Source organism: Jaculus jaculus, chromosome X (genome assembly GCF_020740685.1).
Source record: "Jaculus jaculus isolate mJacJac1 chromosome X, mJacJac1.mat.Y.cur, whole genome shotgun sequence".
Taxonomy (NCBI): Eukaryota; Metazoa; Chordata; class Mammalia; order Rodentia; family Dipodidae; genus Jaculus; species Jaculus jaculus.
This window is the reverse complement of record NC_059125.1, coordinates 65,427,027-65,446,325: the sequence shown is the minus strand read 5'-3', so window position 1 is coordinate 65,446,325 and position 19,299 is coordinate 65,427,027. Positions and strand designations below refer to the sequence as shown.

Below are 19,299 nucleotides of genomic sequence, written 5' to 3'. Positions count from 1 at the left end.
CTCCCAGAAAACACTGTCAATGGTTATTAGAATGTTCCTCTCCTACATCCTATGCACTACTGGACACCATTTTTCTTTTGTTCTATTCTCATGGTTTTCTTTTACCTTCATCGTACCTCCTTAGTCACAGTCTCCTTCTCTGCACACATTGCCCCCCATACAACCTCTTCATATGAGCCCACAGAAGAAATACAACATGATCATGGTTCTTCATGTTTCCTTGAATCCACACATCCTGTTTTCAGACATACAAATGCATTCCCAAACCTCCTTTAACAATCACTATGCCCCTTTCTTTTGCATCATCCTGCACTCTGCCAATCTCTACTACTCCTGGCATCCAGTTCAACATTTAATTGTCTTCTGCAAGCCCAACATTCATTCACTAATCGCATAGGATTTTGTGTCAGTGAGTATCACATAGCAATTTTTCTTCATCATCCATTAAGTTATTTAAAACACACCACATCAATTATTCCTTTGATTCTCCTTTACACGTGCTGGGGACATGGATCAGTCAATAACGTACTTGGCACACAAGCAAAATAATATGAGTTTGGACACCCAACATCCATGGAAATGACATGTGTCCCTGTAATCCCAGGGCTGGGCAGACATAAACAGAAGGATCCCTGGGGCTAGCTAGCTAGCTAGCATGTCTAGCCCAATTGTTAAGTCCTGAGTTCAATCAGAGACCCTGTATCAACAAAAATAAGTCGAGTAGCAATTCAGGAGTATAACTGATGTCAAACTAAGGCCTCCTCTCACACTTGCACACACACATGTACACATGCATGCAAACATATACACACACACACACACACACACACATACATACATACACATGCATCCACACCACATCCACACAAAACCAAAACCTAACTGCTCAACTGCTCCCCATGATATCTCACTACTCTCGTAATCCAGGGAAGATGAATAAAGACTGAAGGCCCCAAACACAGGAGTGTCATAAGATTTATGCCACCATAGTCTACCATAGGGAGACCCTATATCAAGAAATAATAACATATTATTCTCCTAAATTCCAGACATCTTCAACTTTTAGTTTTGTTCAAAACTTTAATCTTTCCCAGCAAAGGGTTTTTGTTGAAACCACATCATATTGCTGGTTCCAGATCTAGCCAATAGACAGCTACTCGACCAGTGGACTGATTTTTCTGTCAGACATACTCTCTCCCATTTCATCAAACCCACACTTCCCCTTCCCATCTTCCAGATTTGCCCCCACACGTTGATACATGTGCTTAAGCACAGGTTTTTATTTTCCCTGATGCCCCATTTCTGTCTCAAGCTCTTTGTTACACTTCTGAGAGCACAGGGTACAGAAGTCTGGCATATCAGGTATATCAGGGATAAAATGGGAGAACACTATTGAAGACAGTTGGCGTCATCTGAGGCAAAATGGACAAGGAATTGATTATCTCAACAATAGTACTGAGTGAGGAAGAATAAGAAGCACTGAACTCACGATGCCTATTCCTGAGGTCTGTGTTTTACTTCAATTTCCAGCAGCAGGTCAGCATAAACCAGAAAAGTCGTTGGGAAGCTGTAGTTCCCTCCCTCGCTTAGCCATCCGCTCCACTTGGTCCGTTTCCTTAGCCTCCACAACAACCAATGAGCTGGCAGTTCTTTCTTCTATGCCCTGCTTCTGTGACCAATGAGCTTTCAAATATGCTTAATGCCCGCTCTCTGTTGCCACCTAGTGGCTGTTCTTAGAGCCACTTCTGCCCACATTCTGTAGTAGCGCCCACTGGCCTCTAGTGGTCACTAGTGCTCATATCCCTGCTGAATAGTTCAGGAGGGAAAGTTGAGCTTTGTGCTCTCTTAAGAGTGTTACTCAGAATCACCTCCCATTGGATGTGAAATATGCTTTGTGGATACTTTTTCAAATCATCCACTTGTCGAGCTTTAACTTCCCTTTTCAAAATTCAGCAAGCCTCAGTCTTCCCCATTCTCTGGTTAATAGTGGCTGGTGAGTTTAAATGAGGAAAGGCTGGCTGGCGGGGCCACAGCTGCTTCAGTGGTGGTGTTGGGGGGGCAGTGCTGAGGCACTGCAGAAAGTGAGCCTGAGCCTCAAGGATGACAGTGCTGCAGGAAGCTGTCCAGGCTGCTATATGTCAATCACTAAACTACGACGCTTACCAAGATGCAGTTTTCCTCGCAGAATGACTGTACTCAGAAGTACATTCAGAAGCAGCCTTGTTTTTACTGGCAACCTATTATAATCACTCAGGAAAGGCATATAAAGCATATAAATTCTTGAAAGGACACAGTTGTACCACATCACAGTGTAAATAACTGCTTGCAAAATGTGTTGATCTCAGCAAGCTTGCAGAAGGGAAACAAATCTTATCTGGTGGAGTGTTTAATAACCAAAAACGCCATGCATGATTATTACTGAGTTTGTTGATTCAGCTTGCTTTACTTTTTCCTTGTTGGGACATGTATATTGCAATACAGATCGGCTTGCCAAAGGATCAGAATTGTTACCAAAAGAGTCTTAGTTTAAAGCCTTTCCTTTGGTCTCCCTTTGATTCATTATGTGAAATAGATGAGAATCCAGATCCTGACCAAACATTTAAGTAAGAATCTATACAGAATTTTAGCAACTGTCTTCCCAGCTCTTGTATTGCACTAGTATCCAATTGTTGCAGTCAGGTTCACATTGCTGGTAGAAATCACCCAACCAAGAGCAGCTTGTGGGGAAGAGAGGTTTATTTTGGCTTACAGGCTCAAGGGGAAGCTCCACAATGGCAGGGCAAAGTGGTGGCATGAGCAGAGGATGGACATCACCCCCTGGCCAACATAAGGTGGACAATAGCAACAGGAGAGTGTGCCAAACACTGGCAAGGGGAAACTGGCTATAACACCCATAAGCCTGCCCCAATAATACACTGCCTCCAGGAGGTGTTAATTCTCAAATCTCTATCAGCTGGGAACCTAGCATTCAGAACACCTAAGTTTATGGGGACACCTGAATCAAACCATCACATTCTGCCCCTGGCCCCCATAAACTGATAACCATACATGATGTAAAATGCAATGCATTCAGCCAACTTTAAAAGTCCCCAAAGTTTTTATCAATTCCAATGATGTTAATATATCCCCATAATCCAAGATCTTTTAACTGAGCCATAGTACCAAAAAATAACTGCAAAAAACCCATAATGGCACAGAATAAACATTCACACTGCAAAAATGGTATTGGGCATAGCAAGGAAATATTCATCCAATACAAGATTTAAAGCAATCAGGGAAACATCAAACTCTGTAGCTTCAAGTCCAACAACTCTAGCCAGTGACAAATCTTCAAGTCCAATAATTCAAACCACCAATAAGTCTCTGGAGTTCCAATTCCACCCCTCCAGCTAGGCTACTCACAGTCCTGGAAAACTTCTCCTAGGGCCAGAAGCTCTTCTTGGCAGCCATCTTGTGGTCATAGCATCTCCACTGGGTTCCCACTGCAACCCACAGTTCATCCTCATGACTCCATCGGGTCTCCATGCAGGCAATCCTGCTTCATGCTGCCCATGGCCATTTCCAAAACACAAGACCATGTTGCAAACTCAATGATCCTCTCCCTCCTGCATTTCTTGTTCTTCACAATACCAGGTAGAGTTTGTTAACCATAGGGGGAGTAAAGCAGACTTTGAAGAACAGGACACTTCTTGAGCACTCAGGCCCCTCCAAAAGAATCTACATTCTTCCTGTTGCCCCAGTACAGGTCAGCTGGCCCAATCTCCAAGTTTGTAATCTCTCAGTTGCAGCTGAATAGGCAACAGTTCACCCAAAGACTTCATTTTTTCTGTGCCATAACTCTCTGTTCACACCAGTTAATTTCTATGCAAAACAGCCCTACACAACTTCTCACAACACAGGCATAAGAGTAAGCTTCTCACACAAACTGCTAGCCCAGTCCAAGCAAAGCTCTTTCTCACCCTCATAAACCAAACCTAACAGTCCATAGTTCTTACTGCATCCAGGCCTTTCAACTCTGACCAGAATAGTTCATCAAGCTATAATTACAGCACTGCAAGGCATCTCTTAGGCCAAGGTTTCAAATCCTCCCACATTCCTCTTGAAAATCAGCTCCAAAAGGCCAAAGCCACACAGTCAGATGTCTAGCAGCAATCCCACTCCTCTGTATCACTTTACTGTAGCAATCAGGTTCACATTTCTTGTAGAAATCACCCAACCAAGAGCAGCTTGTAGGGAAGAGAGGTTTATTTTGGCTTGCAGGCTCGAGGAGAAGCTCCACAATGGCAGGGTAAAGTGATGACATGAGCAGAGGGTGGACATCACCCCCTGGCCAACATAAGGTGGACAACAGGAACAAGAGAGTGTGCCAAGCACTGGCAAGGGAAAACTGGTTATAATACCCATAAGCCATCCCCAACAATACACTGCCTCCAGGAGGTATTAATTCCCAAATCTCCATCAGCTGAGAACCTAGCATTCAGAACACCTAAGTTTATAGGGGACACCTGAATCAAACCACCACACCAATCATAGTTTATCTCATAGGCAGGCTAAGACAGTTCTTACAGAAACACACCAGGACACAATTGAATTAAACAGATTGAATTTAGAATCTTCCAATTCAATGTACCCTGAATACAGATTCCTTAGTGTTTCATATTGATTCAGCTATAATTTCACCAGATACTGTTCCTCTCTGTATGTGTACTTCCATATTATCTAAACAGTTCAAAATGAACCAAAAAGTTATGAATGTCTATTAGGAGGACCAACTGCTCTTCTTAGCCCATTAACCCCAAGTGTGTTGCCAGGATGAGGCAAACTGGGACCAATTCTGTCTTCTCACAGAGTGGAAATAGTCAAGAGGTCACTCTGATTCTTGTTTCATAAAGTTCTGGCCCACAAACAAGTACACCATCTCAGTTATTGAGTCCTACTATTACATCTCCCCCAAAGTCACACCTTTTTACTAGTGACAGCTCTACAACCAAAGAGAATAGCAAAAACTTAAAAATGGAATTTCCACCTAAAATCCCAAACAGAAAAACAAAGAGCAAAACTAATAAAGGAGGAATAACTCAACCTAACATAAATTATAGCTTAGAAATTTAAAAACTTGATTCTTTCATCATTTCAGAAGGGAAAATATCCACAATCACACCTCAAATGCAGGCATTTAACCTACAAAAAGCAGCAGCAGAAGATTTGATGCACCTTCTTCATGAAATGGGGAAAGGTTATTTAGCTTTGTGTTAATGCAACTGCAAAGAAGCTATAAACATTCTGAGCCACCTTCCTTCTCACCACTACAATACTGGTCGGGTGTTGTGCCAAATTGGAAGGGCTTATTTTGAACTTTTAGAATGCATGCAAACTGAAAGAATAGTCTCAGAAGTTAGGAGGACTGAGAATTACAGAGTTGAAGGTGTGGAGATCTACTCTATAACACTTTGGCACCTTTAGAAAGATGTAGAAAGATTTTAAAAAGCTGGAGAGATGGCTTAGCAGTAAAGGCACTTGCCTATGAATCCTAAAGACCCATGTTCGACTCTCCTGGTTCCATGTAAGCCAGATGCACAAAGTGATGCAAACATACAAGGTTTCACATGTGCACAAGGTGGCACACACATCTGGAATTCCATTGCAGTGGCTGAAGATCATGGCATGCCAATTCTCATCCTCTCTCCCTCATAAAATAAAATTAAAAAAATTAATAGGCATGGATACATGGATAAAAATTCACCAGAGGTTTGGTATGCTGTAGGGAATTGTTGCAGTCTGCAACGTGAAGGTGACATCACAATTAAATTCTTCCTGAGAGCTATCCAGGTTGATTCCCATTATGCAAATCCAATTATTCCTATACTCTGTTGGGGCATGAGTTTGTGTTAACTGAAATGACAGACAAAAGCATTGAGATGTTTTCCAAATGCTATCAGAGTAAATCCTAGGCATTATAATCAATGGTATGGCTTAGGAATGATTCATAACAAGAAAGAACAATTCAGCATTGCAGGTATGCATTTCCAAAAGAAAAAAAAAACCCACTTGATATCAACCCTCAAAGTTCAATTTTATTTTGCCACATTGGAGTTGTTCAGCATGCAGTCAAAAATCTGAGACAACTTTGGATACCCTAAATAAAGCCATTGTTACTGATCCCAAGAACCTTCAATGAAAATTTCACAGAGCCTTGGGTTCATTTGCAAATGAAAAATATAAATTTGCTTTACAATTACTTGAAGAATTTATTCAAATTGTTCCCAAGACTCCTTTGTTTACTTCCTTTTTTAATTTTTTTTGTTTTTCTGGGAGGGGTTGAGGGGGTTGTGGAGTTGGTTTTTCCAGCTAAGATCTCACTCTAACCCAGAATGACCTGGAACTCATTATGTAGTCTCAGGGTGGCCTCAAACTCACAGTGATCCTCCTACCTCTGCTTACCGAGTGCTGGATTAAAGGCATGCACTACCACCAAGAAGTTAAGTCAGACACATCTTATCCTGATGAATTTCTCTTGGGCTATGTATGGATTTAGATCCTAAAGGAGCCAATAATCAAATGCTTTGACAGAAACCTGACTTGTTTGGGGAACCTCATAGGTCTCTCCAATCATCAGCTCAATGTGGATCACACTGATTTCTGGTACTGAGAATTATAGGTCAGAGCCAGAGTTTTTTAAGATTAGGCTTCATCCCACCCTCTCCAGGGCCCTTTCCGGGGGCATTTCCCATATACCCCTGTTGAGGGTTAAATCTTTTAGCCTACCTTCAAGGAGAAAGTTTTCTATGGTATCATTTCATTTTTGGTTTAGTTTTGTGTTGATTCCCTACCAACCTCCCATCCTCTTCCACCCAAACCCATACATTCCTATTGTCTGGGCCTCAAGGTGCCTATCTGCTATGCAAGGAACTCAAGTTGATTGAGGTCAGGAACCGCAGATGAGTGAGAATATGAGGTGGTTTTCTTTCTGTGATAGTGTATGTTCATCTGTTCAAAGTACATCTATTTTCCTACAATTTTTTTTAATAATTTTATTTATTTATTTGACAGTGACAGACACAGAGAGAAAGACAGATAAGAGGGAGAGAGAGAATGGGCGCGCCAGGGCTTCCAGCCTCTGCAAACAAACTCCAGACACGTGCGCCCCCTTGTGCATCTGGCTAATGTGGGACCTGGGGAACCGAGCCTCGAACCGGGGTCCTTAGGCTTCACAGGCAAGCGCTTAACCGCTAAGCCATCTCTCCAGCCCTTCCTACAAATTTTGTTGTATCATTTTTTTTCTTACTACTGAGTAGAATTCCATTGTGTATATATACCACAACTTCATTATCCATTCATCTAATAATGGGCATCTTGGTTGATTCCAGTTCTTATCTCTTAGGAACTGAGCAGCTATAAACATGGTTGAGCAAATATCTCTATAGTGAAGCATGAAGCATTTAGGGTAAATTCCCCATAAGGGAATAACTGGGTCTGTTGGAAGTTCTATATTCATCTTTTTCAGGAATCTCCATATTGATTTCCACAGTGGTTGTACAAGTTTGCATTCCCACCAACAGTGAAGGAGGGTTCCTTTTTCCCTCTATCCTTGCCAACATTTGTTTTAATTTTATTTTTCAGTGATTGCCATCCTTACTGGAGTATGGTGGAATCTCATAGTTGTTTTAATTTGCATTTCCATAATGGTTAGGGATGTGGAACATTTTCTTAAGTGTGTGTTAGCCATTTGTATTTCCTCCTCTGAGAACTCCCTATTCTGTTCTCTGACCCATTTTTGGAGTGGGTTGTTTGATTTTTTTTTTATTGCTTAGTTTTTTGAGTTCCTTGTAGATTATAGATATTGGGCTTCTGTCAATGATATAGCTGGTGAAAATTTTCTCCCATTCTGTAGGTAATCTATTGGCTTTGTTTATTGTATGTTTGTCTGTGCAAAAGCTTTTTAGCTTCATGAGATCCCATTGGTTGAGAGATTATTTAATTTACTGGGCTACTGGGATATTGTTCAAAAAGTCCTTCCCACTCCTATATCATGGAGAGTGCCTCTTATTTTTTCCTCAAATAATTGAAGAGTTTAGGTCTTATGTTGAGGTCTTTAACCCATTTGGAGTTGTTTTTTTGTGTAATCTGACAACAGTGGATCTAGTTTCATTTTTCTACATGTGGCTATCCTATTTGTCCAGCACCATTTGTTGAAGATGTTGTCTTTTCTTTAGTCTACATTATTGGCATCTTTGTCAAAGACAAAGTAGCTACAGCTACTTGTACCTAAGGTTTGTGTCTTCAATTCTGTTCCATTGACATATATTTCATTTTTTGTGCCAGTACAATGCGGGTTTTGTTACTGGATTTTTAGTATAGCTTTAGATCGGGTATGTTTATACTTCCAGAGCTGCATCTTTTGCTGAGGATATGTTTAGATATCTGAAGCCTACTGCCATTTCATATGAATTTTGAGATCCTTTTTAATCTATCTCTGTGAAGAATGATGCTGGAATTTTTATTGGTATTGCGTTAAATCTGTATATTGCTTTTGGTAGAGTTTCCATTTTTACAATTAATTCTACCTCTCCAGGAGTATGGGAAGTCTTTCCATCTTCTCAAGTACTCCCCAATGTCTTTCTTGAGTGTTTTTATATTTTCATTATATAGGTCTTTCACATCCTTGGTTAGTGTTATTCCAGGATCTTTGAATTTTTCGTGGCTATTAAAAATGGAAGTCTTGCTGATTTCTTTCTCTGTACATATGTCCTTTGCATATAAAAAGGCTACTGATTTTGCTGTGTTGATTTTGTATCCTGCCACTTTGCTGAAGGAATTAATCATCTTTTCAAATTTTGAGATGGACACTTTCAGGTCACTTATGTATAGGATTATGTCATCTGCAAATAGGACTAACTTAACTTCATCCTTTCCAATTTGTATCATTTTTATTTCTTTCCCCTATTTGACTGCTTGGGCTGTTGTGCCAAGACCCCTGACCAGGAGCCAAGACCCCCGGTCACCCAGGAGTCACCTAGAGGACCGCCACAGAAGCCGAGACACTTGAATGTAAAAGCAACAGGTTTCTTTTAATGTCAAGCTTAAGCAGGGACTCAATCCACACAGACCGATGCAGCAGGAGTGGGAGAGAGCCCCGACCTTCTAAAAGTAGGGGTTTATAAAGGAAAAGAGTGGGAAGGGGAAAAATGGGTCACATCACATTGCATCTTTTAAAATGATTGGTTCCAAGAAGGCGTGCGCGGGAACATTTCTACTTGCTCATCTCTGGTCAGCAGACTGCTTGCAGATCCTATCTTTTGCAAGGGGCCAGAGGCTTCCACAGCTAAGTATTTCTGGAATGTCCTGTTAAGCAAGCAAGCATGAGTTACAGAAGCAAAGGTCAGTATGATAGTCAGTTAGTTCCTTATCTGAGCCGAGCCTGGGCTCCTCCTTTTTTCACAATGATTTGTCCTACAATGGCAGTGTCATTGTTTAATTATTTATGCATTATTTCTTTTTGGTCTCTCAGGGCTAGGACTTCTAGTACTAGGCTGAAGAACAGTGGTAAATGTGAGCACCCTTGTCTTGTTCCTGATCTCAATGGAAACTCCTTGAGTCTTTCCCCATTAAGTATTATTTGGGGTTTCAGTGCTTTATATATACATTTTATTGCACTGAGATAATAGCAGTCCATGCCCATTCTCTCCAGTGTTTTGATCATGAAGTGATGTTGTATTTTGTCAAAGGCCTTCTCTGCAAATATTGAAATGATCATGTGGTTTTTGAAATTAAGTTTATTTATGTGGTACATTATGTTGACCAATTTTTGTATGTTGATCCATTCCCCCATCCCTGGAATGAATCCTGTTTGATCAAGGTGGATAATGTTTTTGATGTGTTGTTGAATTTATTTTATTAGGATTTTGTTCCAGATCTTTGCATATAAGTTCATCAGGGATATAGACTTACAGTTTTCTTCAAGGATCTCTGTGTGGTTTTGGTATTAGGGTGATACTAGCTTCATAAAAGTAGTTGGGGAGGATTCTCTGTTCTCTGATTATGTGGAACAGTTCTAGAAAAAAAAATGTTTCAGTTCCTCAATGAAGGTTTCTGTTAGCTTCATTGAAGAACTGAAATGATTGTTTTCAAAATTTTGCCGAGAAGCCATCCAGTCCTGGACTTTACTTTTGGGGGAGGTTTTTTATTACCTTTTCAATCTCAATGAATATAATAGGTTTGTTTAGGACATTAGCCTGCTTTTACTTTAGTTTGGGTAGGTGGTATGTGTCTAGGAATTCATCCATTTCTTCCAGATTATCCAATTTTATGGAGAAGAGGTTTTTCCTGATGATTCTTCCAATTTCATTGATGTCTGCTGTAACCACTTCCTTCTCACTTCTGATTTTGATAATTTGAGACTTCTCTTTTTTCATTTGGTCAAGTTGGCCAAGGATTTATCAATATTGTTTATTTCTTTTTCAAAGAACCAACACTTCATTCATCGATTTTCTTATTTCTTTCTGTCTGGAGCTCGTAAAGTTGGATTCTTTTTGTTTTTCCAATGCCTTTGCAGGGCGGTGATGGTCAGGTTGTTAATTTGGGATCTCTCCATCTTTGTTATGAAGGCATGGAATTTAGTGCTAGAAATTTTCACCTTAGACCTGTTGTGCTGGTTAAGATTTTGTTAACTTGATCTGTTTAGGAATCCACAGACATTCCTCACAAGTGCGTCTCTGAAGTTTTTTCCAGGAAATATTAACTAAAGGAGGAATCCTTCCTCCAGGGTGAGCCCTTCCCTCAGAGTGGAAGGCTTTATCAAAAGAAGCTCTGGAAAGAAAAGTATTCTCCTCCGCTCCCACCTGGCTGCCAGTGCTGCTTGCTGCTTTCCAGTGTGGACTGAAGACTAGCATGGACTGAAGAACAGTGTCTCTCCAGGACACCTTCAGGCCTTCAGTGCAGGATTGGAACTGCTGAGGAATCCAGCCTCATGGACTGAACAGCTACCAGGTTCCTTGACTCTCAGGCCTGTCATAAACTAATCCAAGTCGGGCGTGGTGGCGCACGCCTTTAATCCCAGCACTTGGGAGGCAGAGGTAGGAGTATTGCCATGAGTTCAAGGCCACCCTGAGATGACAGAGTTAATTCCAGGTCAGCCTGGACCAGAGTGAGACCCTACCTCAAAAAAACAAACAAACAAACAAACAAATAAACTAATCCAATAAATTCCCTTTGAATACAATTCCTTCTATTAGTTCTGTTCCTCTAGAAAACCCTAACTAATACAACTGTTTTCATTGTGTCCCATAAGTTTTGGTAGATTGTGTTTTCATTATCATTCAATTATAGAAATTTTAGAATTTCTGTCTTAATTTCTTCCACAAGTCATTCATTTTAAACGTGTGTTGTTCAGTAGCCAGGAGCTTATGGAATTCCCAATATATCTTTTGCTGTTAATTTCTAGCTTTAAAGCATTGTGATCTGATATGATTCAGGAAGGCATGTCAATTTTCTTGAATTTATGGAGGCATGTTTATGGCCTAATATATGATCTATTTTGGAAAAGGTTCTATGAACTGCTGAGAAGAATGTGTATTGTGTAGAGTTGGGGTGGAAAGTTCTGTAGATGTCTGTTAGGTCTAGTTGATCTATGGTGTTGTTGGGCTCTATTATTTCCCTGTTGATTTTCTGCTTCAATGGTCTGTCTATTGATGATAGTGGAGTATTGAAGTCCCCAACTATGATGGTGTTGGTGTGTATTTCTGTTTTGTTATCAAGTATATTTTGTTTAATTAACTGTGGTGCACCTGTGTTTGATGCATATAGATTTATTATTGTGATGTCCTCATGTTGAATCATTCCCTTGATAAATAAGGAGTGGCCTCTTTGACCTTTTTGATTACTTTTGTTTGAAGTCTATTTTATCAGATATTAATATAACCTGCTTGTTTATTACTTCCATTTGCTTGGAAAATCATTTTCCATCCTTTCATCCTGAAGAGGTGTCTGTCTTTAGTGGTGAGGTGAGTTTCTTGAAGACAGCAGAAAGAAGGATCCATTTTCCTGATTGACTCTGTTAACTTATATCTTTCAATGAGTGAGTTAAGACCATTAATACTTAAGGTTATTACTATGAGGTTCCATTTAATCCCTGCCATGATGGGGAGTTTATGGGGTTTGGTGCTTTCCTTGAATTTGTACTTTTTGAGCCACCTCTAGTTTTGGTTATTGTGATCTTCTTCCTGTAGGCTCTTGAGATCAGTTGGTTGATTCTTCTGTGTGGATTATTCCCTGAAGTATTCTCTGTAGGTTTGGCTTTGTGTTCTCATAATCATAGAGTTGATTTTTTTCATGGAAAGTTTTCCTTTCACCATCTATTACGAGTGATACTTTCACTAGGTACAGTATTTTGGTTTTGAAGCCATAGTTTTTTAGACTTTGAAGTGTTCCATTCCAGGCCCTTCTGGCTTTTCGTGTTTCCATTGTTCTGAATGCTAGGTTCTCAGCTGATGGAGATTGGGAATTAATGCTTTCTGGAGGCAGTGTATTGTTGGGGGCAGGCTTACAGGTGTTGTAGCCAGTTTCCCCATGCCAGTGTTTGGCACACTCTCCAGTTGCTATGGTATTAGATGCCAGAGAGGCATTTATGATAATTTACTACCTAAATCTATGTACAGTGTGCTATCTAACAAAAAAAATAAGGAAAACTTGGGAATAAATGGCTATCATTTAAATTCCCAGAGGCTAACACTTTGAAACTAACAAATATTTCATTTTATTATCCATTTGTTCTGTAATGTTTAGTTTTGGAGGCACACTATGGCAGTAGCCAGCTGAGGAACAATTTTAGCCCATATTTAGCCTGTTTACATTTTTCTTCCTACCGGCTTTTAAAATCATGTAGGGATTTGACATCCTACTTTTCATATAGTAACTGTTTATTGCTTTATATTTTTTTATTTCTTTTTATTTTTATCCATTTTTTTCAAAGAATGGGGATAAAATAACCAGAAGACACCCTATTTCCTGCCAACATACCTGCCATCTAGCCCTCATCCTTCCGTCCTTTATCTACCTCCCTTTTGTCCTTGTATTCTACTTTCATTCTTTGCTTCCTCTCTTGATCATTCCTTCCTCCATCCCCTTAATGATTAATAAATAAATGTCCCTTACACTCATTTCAAATACCCATTCAAATCTCACAAACAGATTTTCACTGTTTGGAATTGTTCACAGCTCTACTCACCCCACCTGTGAACACAGCACCTGACATTTATTGAGACTTTTTTTTCAATGCCTTCAATTAATTTACTTTTTAAGGCAAAGTCTATATAACAGGAAATATCATACCCTTTGGAGATTCATACAATGCAATTAGCATCCAGAGCAAGAAATTGAATGTGTTGACAACACAGAAGTCTCCCTCATGTCCTGTTCCTTATCCAGATTCTAATATTAGTTGTTCATTGATCTGTTGAGATAAATGTAGCATTGATTTTTGTACAAGCTGGGAGCTTTATTCTGCCAACATTTTGCCAAGTTTTCTTTGTCTTGTGTCCATGAGGGGTATGGACATGATGATTCTTTTCCACTTGCTACCCTTACCTGGTTCCACAGTCACAGTTATTACCTCATAAGCTGATTTGTGTAAGAACACATTTTTCCTACCATAAACTGTTTTTTAAAATATTGTACTATACTTAAATATTGCACCACTATATCAACTATGGGGAAAATATCATATGTGTTTTCTTCATTAAAGATGTAGTTTCTAAAATTTCAAGTGGATACAAATTGAGGTTGCACACAAGCAAGCCCACCAGAGAAGCTCCAGGTTCATTATTTTAGAGTTAAGTGTTCACTTCCTTCAGAGCCATCCACTGTGCTTCTCGGGTGTTTGTTGAGGTTGTTGTTCTTTTTGCATTTTTAGTTAGTGGATTGATTTGGGCTGGATTTTTGTTTTTGTTGCATTTGAGACTGTGATTTAAATTTTCTATGAAGGTAGAGTATTGCTATATAGCTCATCTGTCCTACGATTTATTGTGTTGTCCAACCTGATTTAAACAAGTCATCCACCTCAGCTCCAGACATACTGGCTTTACAACCGTGAAGCCACTGCTAGATCTTTGGTGGATATTTTGTGACATGTTCTTGCTTTGTAGTTGAGGCTAGTCTTGAACTTGAACTCACTGCCATCATGCTCCCTCAGTATGGCTATAAAAGGCTTACACCATCACATCTGCCTCACAGGGCTACTTAAAACACAGATTGCTGAACTACATACTCTTAGTCTCAGATTAAAACACCTGTGGTGTGAATCAGAGTTTTGTCTTTTACAACTTCCTTTCTCTTATTGCCTCTGGTGGATCTTCTGGGAGGTGAGGGACAATGTTTAGAGAGCCAGTGCAGGACAGAAGACAGTAATTACCCAGCTTGCAGTTGCCACCTTTCACAACTCAGGGCCAGTATCATTCATACATATTCCCTGCTCTCACTAATTTAAAGATAACTTTGAAAAAAACTCCATTAGGCTTATCCACGTACCATTCTACAATAGGAGAAATAACGCACTTCCCTCAAATTTTTAGTTGAAAAAGATACAGGTGAAGGAGAAATAAAATAATCAGTTTTGCCTACATTCATATAATTACATTGCTCTATCCCTCAAGTCTCCTGAGGTAGTCATAGTTTCACTGAACCATTTAATAGTTTGAAACTCTTCTTCTTATTAATTACTTTAGCACATATCTCCTATGGACTAAGTTGAATTCCCAGACAATGAACAGTGACATGATCTCACAAAAAAATTAAAAAATGATATGGGAGTATTAGCCAAATCTATAGACAGTCTATATTTAAATTCCTTTACCTGTCTCAAACATATATTTTTAATTTATAGTGTAACTTTTATTAAATAAAAGTGATTTTTAGATTTTGTTGCACAGCTATATTCACTTTGTGTGATGGTAGTAGTACTTCTTATTACTCTGCCATAATGCCATAGTTGAGCCTTGATTTAGTTACACAAAGTAAGTTGGGAAGCTTTTTAAAAAATACACATTTATTTTTTTAAGAGAGAGAGGAAGACAGAAAGAAAGTGAGTATAGGCATACCAGGGCCTCTTGCCACCACAAATAAACTCCAGATACATGTGCCAATTTGTGCATGAGGCTTTTCATGAGTACTGGGGAATTGAACCAGGGCCATCAGGCTTTGCAAGCAAGTGCCTTTAACTGCTGAGCCATATCGCCAATGTGGAAAACATTTTTATATTTCCTTGAGTCTGTTTACTATGAAGAAATATCAGAACATAAATGTAAAACAAACAAGATATAAAAGGTGAGTTTTACATACTGACAAACTTTGGATTTCATTAAAATTAGATTTTTCTGAAAATACTGACTTAATAGCCACAAAATTAAACTTTCCTTTTACTACCATAAAATAACTATATAAAAGAAAACAACTATTCCTAACAGTGCATAACACTTTGAAAACATAGACAAGAATAAAAATGAGGGCTACAGAGATGCCTTAGCAATTAAGGTGCTTGCATGTGAAGCCTAAGGACCCAGGTTCAATTCCCCAGTACCAACATAAGCCAGATGCATAAGGTGACACATGTGTCTGGAGTTCATTTGCAGTGGCTAGAGGTCCTGGTGTGCCCATTCTACATATATCTGCCCCTCCTCCATCTCTCTCTCATTTTTTTTCTTCATTCCCACTCTCTTTTCAAATAAATAAATAAATAAAAATATTTTAAAATTTTTTTCTCAACTTTTATTAACATTTTCTATGATTGTAAAAAATATCCCATGGTAATACCAACCCTCCCCCCACTTTCCCCTTTGAAATTCCATTCTCCATCATATCCCCTCCCCATCTCAATCAGTCTCTCTTTTATTTTGATGTCATGATCTTTTCCTGCTCTTATGATGGTCTTGTGTAGGTAGTGTCAGGCACTATGAGGTCATAGATATCCAGGCCATTTTATGTGTGGGGGGAGCATGTTGTAAGGAGTCGACCCTTCCCTTGGCTCTTACATTCTTTCCACAACCTCTTTCACATTAGACCCTGAGCCTTGGAAGGTGTGATCAAGATGTTACTCAGTACTTCAGTCACTTCTTTCCAGAACTATGATACCTTCTGAGTCGTCCCAAGGTCACTTTCATCTGAAAAGAGAAGATTCTCTACTCAAAGTGAGAGTAGCATTAATATAAGGGTATGAATATTAAGAGAAGTGCTTACTGGACAGTTTGATAAGCACACTATATACATTTATCAAAACATCAGCAGATGTTACACCCCTAGGACTCATGACTACCACTGTTTTAAGTTTTCAATATCAGGGATGTATTTCCTCCCATGGAGCGGGCCTCCAGTCCAATTGGAGGGCAGTTGGTTTCCACCATGACAGACGTGCCACTATTGCACCCATTGGCTCATTTGGCCTGGCTGGCCAATTATAAGGCTTGCAGTGTCCACTGTTGAATGCCTTCACTGGTGGTATCTTTTTCTCCTACTGAACTGCATGTAGAACGGCTTCTTCAGGCTTTCTATCAGCTGGTCTAATGGAGGAGGTTATCAGCTCAGTTCCAACAAGATTTTTCAGTGGCCTTGCAGCCCAGATATGTGGAGTCTTCAGAAATAGGGTCTTACCATCTATTCCTGGTGGGAAACCAAGGGCCTCGGCAAAGGCCTATAATGTTTTGTAAGCATCAGGGACCTCCCTGGCCAACAACTCGCTGGAAGGTATCCCATCCCTGGCACTGAAAATTTTCTAGCAATGATCTATGGCTCCTGAGTGTCCCATTGTCCAAAACCAGAGGATTCCATATGATTTGTTTATATCCTCTTAGATTTTGATTAGCCCTCCCTCTACCTTTCCTTTACTCAATCTCTTCCCTTGACCTCACTTTAGGCCTTTTAGTAATATGTTAGCTGTAGGCTTGTCATAAATAGCCTTTATTATATGGAGATATGTTCCTTCTATTCCCAGTCAATATAGGACTTTTATCATGAAAGGATGTTGGATTTTGTCAAACGCTTTCTCTGCATCTACTGAGATTATCATGTGATTTTTGTCCTTTAGTCCATTTACATAATGTATTACATTTATTGATTTCTGTATGTTGTACCATCCTGTATCTCTGGGATAAAGCCTACTTAGTCAGCGTGAATGATCTTTCTGATATATTCTTGTATTCTGTTTCCCAATATTTTGTTGAGAATTTTTGAATCTATGTTCATGAAGGAGATTGGTCTGTAATTTTCTTTTTTTGTTCTATCTTTGCCTGGTTTTGCTATCAGGGTGATGCTGGCTTCATAGAAGGAGTTTGGTAGGATTCCTTCTTTTTCTATTTTATGGAAAAGTTTAAGAAGCAATGGTGTTAGCTCTTCCCTGAAGTCTGGTAAAATTCAACAGTGAATCCATCTGGGCCTGGGCTTTTTATAGTTGGGAGATTTTTGATGCTTGTTATAGGTCTATTTAAGTTATTAATCTCATCTTGATTTAATTGAGGTAGGTCATATGAATCAAGGAAATCATCCATTTCTTTCAGATTTTCATACTTTGTGGAGTATATGCTTTTATAGTATGTCCCTATGACTTTTTGAATTTCTCTGGAATCTGTTATGATGTTACCTTTTTCATCTCTAATTTTATTAACTTGTGTCTCTTCTCTCTTTCTTTTGGTCAGATTTGCTAAGGGTTTATTAATCTTGTTTATCCTTTCCAAGAACCAACTCTTTGTTTCATTGATTCTTCAGATTGATTTTTTAGTTTCTATTTCATTAATTTCTGCCCTAATCTTTATTATTTCTTCCCATCTACTGATTTTTGGTTTGCCTTGTTCTTAGTTTTCCAAGGTTTTAAGGTGAAGCGTTAGGTCATTTACTAGCGACCCGTCTAATTTCTTTTTTGTTGTTGTTGTTTTGGTTTTTCGAGGTAGAGTCTCGCTGGTCCAGACTGACCTGGAATTAATTCTGTAGTCTCAGGGTGGCCTTGAACTCATGGCAATCCTCCTACCTCTGCCTCCCAAGTGCTGGGATTAAAGGCATGCACCACCATGCCCAGCTCTCTAATTTCTTAATATAGGCACTGAAAGCTATAAATTTCCCTGTTAGGACTGCCTTCATTGTGTCCCAGAGATTTTGGTATGTTGTGTTCTCATTATCATTTGACTGTATAAATTTTTTAAATTTCCTTCTTGATTTCTTCATTGACCCTTTCATCACTTAGTAGTGTATTGTTTAATTTCCATGATTTTGTGTATTCTCTATAGCCTTTCTTGCTATTGATTTGTAGTTTGATTCCACTGTGGTCAGATAGAATGCAAGGTTTCCTGGATCTGCATTGGTGCCTCTTTCCCAATTTGGGGGAAGTTTTCTTCTATGATTTTGTTGAAGACACCTACTATATCTTTTGAGTGAAATTCTTCTCCTTCTACTATGCCCTGAATTCTTATGTTTGATCTTTCCCAAATATCTTGAAATTTCCACTCATACTTTTCTATAAGTTTGTCTTTATCTTTGTTGGACTGTGTTAGATCTGCCACCTTGTCTTCTATCTTAGATATTCTGTCTTCTCTTTCATCTATTCTACTGGTGAGATTTTCTACAGAGTTTTTTTATTTCATTAACTGTGTTCTTTATTGCTAGTAATTCTAACCGGTTTTTCTTTATTATTTCTATTTCCTTATTTATGTCTAGTATTGACCTCTTTATTTCATTAAATTTGTGTCCTGTGTCTTCTTTGATTCCTTTGATTTCTTCTTTGAATTTTTTGGACATATTTATAATCATTCTTTTGAAATCTTTCTCAGGCATGTCCTCTAACTCATTCTCATTGGAGGTCATTTCTGATGCATTAATACTTTTTGGTGGATTTATATTGTCTTGATTTTTGGTGTTTCTTGTGTTATAATGTATATATTTTTGCATCCTGGATTATTTAATGACTGGATTTTCTAGTTATCTGGGTATTAATAGATGTTTCAATCAATCTGATGTTATATATCTTCAGGGTAGGAGCTTAAGGCGCTAGGTGTGGCTCTCAAGACTCTCAGAGTATCTACAAAAGTGAATGTAGGTGTTGGGCTTGCCTGCTATGAGAGTATTCAAGTAGGCTGAGTGTAACCAAATACTGATAGTTTCTAAATTTAGCTAAACAATGTATACATTCAATGTAAACAGCACAGAGTATTTATCCAAGAGTAGGTATTATGACAACCAGATCCTCTGTCTGTCCCTTAGGCTGTGTGGTGCTTCACCCACTCCCTTAATCCTGACAACAAGGAGGTTAAGATTTCTGGTCTGTAGAGG

The 19,299-nt window shown here is 39.1% G+C and overlaps 1 pseudogene; it reads left to right on the top strand.

The window, feature by feature from the left end:
• Positions 1-508: 508 nt before the first annotated feature.
• Positions 509-6,322, top strand: LOC101596431 (annotated as a pseudogene).
• Positions 6,323-19,299: the final 12,977 nt, after the last annotated feature.